We start from the raw sequence: 7,287 nt of genomic DNA, 5'->3' as shown, positions 1-7,287 counted from the left end.
TCAATGATCTATGGTATAAGTCATAACAGAAAAAGAGGAATTGGTTATGACTCTGATGAAGATGATCTGAATTCTTCTATAGAAAACAAATCAAAATCTCCTTTTTCTTATCACTATACACCTGCATAGACACATAAGTTCTGCAATGCTAGAAAACCCAAAGTTTTCAGAAACTCTGGGAGAACTAATCCTAAAGGACCCAAAAGATTTTGGGTACCCAAAGATAAAATAGTGTATGTTGCAGATATCCTATGTGTAAGACCCCAGTTTTGACCCTAAGATCCCTCATGGCATCATAACATTGCATTTACATTGCCTCAAGGATCATAAGCATCTTGGCTCCTTTACCTTTGGGTGGGATCTTTTGAGAGTTGGTTTGAGATCACCAAGCATGCTTGAATTTTATATTATTGCTTTTCTAATTTTATTTACTAACCAAAAGCACAAAAATATGTCACTAACATCTCTTGTTTGTAGCTTGAGCAGTCACTAGGTCCAAAGTTTCTAGGAGATCCTAGGTGCATTGATATGGCCAAGAGAAGATGAAAGCAAGCATGGAAATAGTTCCCAAAGCCCTCATCCATCAAATATGCCTCCCAAGTATCTCAATTCATCATTTTTATCAAAGCAAATCAAAGGGTTTGAGGCTTGTTTCCAAAGGAAACCCTAATTCATCTATTCATCAATTGTGCCTTGCTCATGAAGCAACCTCAACCCATGGTCAAATGCAATCAAGGGAAGTCTTTAATTAATCATTTAATGCATATTTGAACTTAATTGAGTGTCCTCAATCATCAATTCATCAAGATATGAGGTTTGGACTTGAGAAGTTGATCAGTCAATTCATCTGACTATTTTGAAATACACTGAGACCTAACTTTTGATGTGTTTTTCAAATGGAGATGACCCCAAGAGAAAAAGTGTTATTAAAGACCATATGAACAACTTTCATGTTCATCAAAAATTTATTTGAAGCTTGGAAGGTCATCATCCATTCCAAGACATTATAGGTCATTTTGACTGAAACCCTAATTTTGGGTCAAATTCCCAAGAACATAACTCATTCATTTTTCATGATTTTTAGGTGGGATCAAATGCATTGGAAAGCTTAATATGTCTACTTCAAATGTTATGTTGAGCAAAATTTCAAAATCCTAAAATAAATACATGTGATAGTGCAAAACATTATAGGTCACTTTGGACCAAATGCATTGAAATGTGAAAAAGTCCAACTTCAAGTGCCCATAACTTCTTCATAAAAAATCCAAATGATGCAAACTTTAAGTCCAAATATATTTTCTTGAAAAGATATACAACTTTGATGTTGAAGATTTTGTCTTTTGGAGCTTGCATCATTGAAACAGAAGGGCTTGAACTTTGGCCAATTTTGAAAATCTCACATGTGCATGTTTTGCACCCTACACTTCATGTCCATTTTTCATCAATTTCCAAGGCTCAAATGGAGTTTTGATCAACATAACAAATGATCCTTATGCACAAAGCTTTCCAACCATTACTCATGAGGTAGTGTTTCAAGTTTGGACATAGCATTTTCGAAGGCTTGAACATTATGGCACATTTTGGAAAATCATTAAAATTTTAATTGCATGAACCATTATTACATAAGCTGCACGTCCAATTTGCTTCCATCACGCATCAGTTGCCAAATCTAAGTGGAATTGGGCCGTCCACGCGCCTGTATAGGCCCATGCATGGAGGCCCTTTCCATTCATGCAAGTTTGTGATCATGCATTTCAGCATTGCCTTGCCTATAAATACAATGCATATGAGCTTCATTTTACTAACCTGAAGGCGCCCTACATGCTGTGCAATTGAAACCTCACCCTCACACCAAAGGAACTCTCTCATTTTTCTCTCAATTTTCAGATCTGAATTTTGATTTCCTCGATTGAAATTTCAGATCTAAAAGTTCCTAAACCTCTTCACCTTGATCCATAGAGTGAACTGTAAGCATTAGCATCAAGGAATTGTGACTCCAAGCCCTGCAGATCAGAGGTTTACCTCAACTGTTATTTTCTTCGAATCAGCTTGCATAGTGCTTATTTCTTGTTATTGTGGTGTGATATGAAGTCCTCTGCATAGAGGAAACATTATTGAGCTTTTAATTTTCAAAATCCACTAAGTTCATTTGAACAACACAAATCTTCCATCTCTGATTTCTCTCAATATAGAAATCTAGAGTGGATTTGGTTGGTACAGGGGTGATGTACATCACCCCAGCTTTCGATTGATGCCTGGATCGTAGCATTTGGTTAGCTTTCATTTCTATGCAATTTTGGACTTTGCCGGAAGTTGGCAAGAGAATACGGTGGTGCTGGCCACCGTCTGGTCTCCAGATTGGATCTGAGGCGTCCATCTCATTTTCCAGATTAAATCACATGCGTCCAACGTTATGACTTTATTATTGGCATGGTGCGCTTCAGTTGACTTGTGCATATGGTGAACGCGCGCTTCTTAGCCGTGTGATGATCCACGTCAATTAATGAAGTACCACCAGACGGTCCACAAATTTTCATTTTTTTAATTTCTGATTTCTATTTCTTTTATTTTTTTTTAATTCCATTTCTTTTTAAAAATTCATAACTCCTTCATTATTGGTCCAAAAAATACGAGACCAATTTCATTTTTCTCCTTTTAATTTTTACTTTCTAAAAATGATTTTTAATATTTTTTATTTTATCATTTGATATTTTTTAGGAATTTTCTCTTTTCTGCTTATTTTTAATTCATTTTAAATAGTTTTTGATATCCAAAAAATACAAAAATATTTTTCCAACCTATTTGAATGATGATAGATCTATGAAAAATATTCTCATCAATTTATTAATTGATTTGAGATTTATTTGAGATTTTAATTCAATTAGGTTATTTTTATGCATTTTTAATTGATTTAAAATAGTTTCTGACTTCTAAAAATGCTGAAATTTTTTGTCAAACTTTGTTTGACCTTGTTGAACTTGGGATAATTCACTTGGACTTTTCAAAGTTGATTTGAAGTGAATTTGAAGTTTGACCTTTCTTTATTATTTTAATTCAAGTTTTATTTTAATATTGAAAAATACCAAAAATATTTTATTTGTTTCTTGACTTCTGATCTTCATTTTGCTTCTGTTTTCTATTGTTTGACCTTGATCTTCTCTATCTTTGGTCAATGCTTGTTGATTATCTTATTCCATTTCCATTAATGTACTTTAATATTCATCTTCTTCTTTTTTCTTTTTTTTGATCAATGAGTTAAAGATTGGTGGCTAGCATTGATACATGGAGGTTTAATCTTCCTTGATTCAAATCTAATTCATCTCGATCATGGATCAAGTGAATGGCTTTGCATTAAGGATAGGTTGCTTCCTAAATCATGCAAAGAACCTAAATCAATACAAGATCATTTCTCATCTTCTTTTTGGCATGGCAAGTTGTTGGAGTTTGATTCACTAATCAAAATCTCTAACTTGTGTTGTTGCCTACATTATTATTGACCGGCCTCAGATAGTTGTGACTTCTACATAAGTCCAATTACGATTGCTTAACATAGCGCTAAATTGCCTTATGGCACACTAACTCTAACACTAACCATTAACCATTAACATTTAATTCTTGCTCTTTACATTTATGCAATTTACTATTCTTGTACATATTATTCATTTGCTTTTTCATTTGCTCATTTGAGCACATGTTTATGTTAATGTAATTTGCCTTTTGCTCACTTGAGCACATAATTGTGTATATATTATTATGGTGCTTGTGTTTTGTTTTGATTGTTGTGGACCAAATGCAAAAATGGACAAATGGACTTAGTTTCTAGGATATTCCCTATGCAAAATTGGAGTAAAAGGACCTTAATGTTGAAGATGGATTAGAAGGACCAAATCTCTAGACTCACTCTTGTCCATTCTTGATTTGATTCATAGAACTCTTTGATGTGTGTGCTTTTGTGCTAGGGAATCTTATTTGAGCCAAATTGAAGAACCATTGCCATGTTCATCCAAAGTGAAAGATACAAGAGCCATTGGGGATCTTCTAAGAGCTTGTTTGATTATGTTGATTGCTTGAGCTTACACTTATTTTGCTTGCATATTCCAAAGGATGGGAGCTACTTGGATCATCAATATGATCTCAAGAGAGGAACTCTATTTGTGGTCTTGTTTCTTATCCTTCATCTCTTGTATGATTAGGACTTTAGCCATTCTTCTTCTTCCCTCCACTCTAACCCAAGCCAAAACTTTTGTGCAAACATTTAACACTTCTTTTCAAACATTAGAAACCTAAGCATTATGCTTTTGATTTTCAAACTTTCTTTTCACAACACTTATTTTGAATTGAATCTTTAAGTCAATTTTGACCATATTTTGTAAATACTTTTCGTTGGTAAATATAACTCATTCAAATACTTTTGTGGTTTCAATGGCCACTTTCTTAATCAAAAACTTTTTCATAACCTTTAGCTATTAGGTTTGAGTTACCTTGAGGTAGATATAATACTCACCTATATCCTTAGTGATGGACAATGAGTCTTCCATGCTTATTATAGGGTTAACCCCTCACTAGTATGTTGAAGTTATCCTCACATGGTGGATTTGTGGTTTTAGGTTGAGTTTTCTCCCTTGGATAACAAAAGACCTTAAGGCTTTTGGACCAATCAATTCACCAACTTGTTTTGAGATTTTTTACCCTGAACTACGAGGTTTTGATCCTAATCTTTTTTAAGATGGTACGTAGGCAATGGGTTTATCCATCCAAACACAAAAATTGTAAATAACTTGTATATTCTTCTCTCATATCTTCAATCATATTTGCACAAACAAATTTTTTCACAAAAATACCAACCTTACAACAAGTGTGAAAAGGGCTCCCTAGGAGTACCTAGGATGTTTTGGGTGCTTAAAACCTTCCCATTGCATAACCAACCCCCTTACCCCGATCTCTGACATTTATACTAGTTTTTGATTCAATAAAACTTTTAGGTTTTTGTTCGCTTTCTAACCATTCCTTTGGATAAATAGAAGTACGGTGGCGACTCGACTTGTATGGTTTACCTTGGATTTAGTCAATATCTCTAATGGTAACGAATATCCCGCTACAGAAAAGTGGCGAATCTGCTGGGGAGCATTTGCCTAGTGGGTTTTGCCTATTTTTCATATTTGTTGTATTGTCGTGTATATTATTTTGTGACATATTTTTGTGCAATTTGAGATTACTGTATTATATGTAATGATTGAATTGCTTGAATATTAATTCCTTGTATGCTTGGTTATCTTTGTGAGATGAGTTCTATACACGAACTCGAGTGCACTTAGGATAGGATAATGGCATAGTCTTGTCAACTTGTGTGGAGTTATTCCTTAGCAAGTTGACTTGCAAGCCCATTCACTTGGTGGAGGTCATTGTTGGGATCAATAATGTCACACGAGTAGTCGTGGTTAGGCATTACTCTTTCCAATAGAGACCTTAGAAGCCAAGGACCTTAGTTTACCAAGCCCATCTTGGCCTATTCTTAGGACGTAGTGCGGAAGCCGTTCAAGTGTAAGATTTGATACGATTGTTACACGATACTACACTCATAAGAGTCTCTCTTGAGAATATTTTTGGAATACGAGTAGTCGTTTATCCGATAATATCCGAAAGATGGGATGATGACTATGGGAACCTCTTGTAGAACATGTTTGGCAGGTTTAACCCTAGTACACTCCCTTTGAGTGGTTCTTAACCGAGACTCCATGCTCGTGACTTGCAACAAACCCTTGATTCATGGTTGATCCGATCTTGTATCCTTAATATCAATGGAACTTGGATGTTGATAAGGTGTAAACCATAATCCACCAAAATGGATGATTGATATTAAGGATGACATGATCCATCCCATGACCTTTGTTTGGTGTGCTTTGCTTAATCCTTGAGTGTGATTGTTGCATTCATGCATTCATGCACCCATTTGCATCCATATCATCAATAATGAGAAAATTTTTCAAGGAACTTAAGAGGTCTATTTGCAAATTTTCAGACATGGAAAGAGAAAGAAGGAATACGAAGAATTACAGTTTCAGACAACCCGACTTGAAAGAGCTAAGGAATTTGACATCCTATGTATTAGATCCCTTGGGTTTCAAGGCTCGTTATGGGAAGCTTCTGTCTGTTCTGACTACTCAAGTGGACGAAGGATTGATGAGTGTATTGGTGCAGTTCTATGACCCATTGTATCGCTGCTTCACATTTCCGGATTTTCAGCTCTTGCCCACGCTTGAGGAGTATGCCTACCTTGTGGGTATACCTATCCTAGACCAGTTGCCGTTCAGTGGCTTAGAGAGTATTCCTACTTCTCAAGAGATAGCTGATATGCTGCATATAGATGAATCTCTGGTTGGTTCTCATATGACTACCAAAGGTGGAATTCAAGGTCTCCCTTCTGAGTTCCTCATTGCTCAAGCTACTATGTATGGGAAGGCCATGAGTGAGGACACCTTTGAGGCCATATTTGTAATTCTCATCTATGGGCTAGTGTTATTCCCCAACATCGACAAGTTTGTGGATGTGAACACTATTAGGATTTTCTCTACTCTTAATCCCGTTCCGACTCTGTTGGGTGACACTTACTTTTCTTTGCATATGAGGAATGTAAAGGGTGGTGGTACCATTTTATACTGTTTGCCTCTGTTGTACAAGTGGTTTATTTCGCACTTGCCACAGACAATCGCCTTCAAGGAGAACGAAGGATGTCTACGGTGGTCCACGAGACTTATGTCTCTCACTAATGATGATATCTTTTGATACAATCGTGTATATGATGGTGTGCAGATTATTGACTCTTGTGGCGAATTCTCCAATGTACCTCTTCTTGGTACATATGGTGGGATTAACTACAACCCTATTTTGGCACGTCGTCAGCTTGGGTTCTCCCTAAAGGATAAACCTAATAACATTCTGTTAGAGGGTGTGTTCTTTCAGGAAGGTAAAGATCCCCAAGGCTTAAAGGGCAGGATGGTCCGCGCTTGGCGCAAGATCCATAGGAAGGGAAGAAAAGAGTTGGGTCCGAAGAACTGTATTGCTTTGGAACCCTATACCTCTTGGGTTATGAGGAGAGGTTCCGAGTACCTCATGCCTTACGAGTATCCGGGACCTACACCTTTGGTTGTGGCTGGGCCTTCAACCCTCCCTGACCAAGGAGTAGAGGAGTTGAGAGACGAAGACCGTTCACGTGCCTGGATCCGTGAACGAGAGGAGTTGCTTCAGCAGATCAGAGAGAAGGATACTTTGATAGAGTTCCTTGAGCAA

Source organism: Lathyrus oleraceus, chromosome 2 (genome assembly GCF_024323335.1).
Source record: "Lathyrus oleraceus cultivar Zhongwan6 chromosome 2, CAAS_Psat_ZW6_1.0, whole genome shotgun sequence".
In the NCBI taxonomy this organism is placed as follows: Eukaryota; Viridiplantae; Streptophyta; class Magnoliopsida; order Fabales; family Fabaceae; genus Lathyrus; species Lathyrus oleraceus.
The sequence above is the reverse complement of the archived record's forward strand: the minus strand, read 5'-3'. Positions refer to the sequence as shown.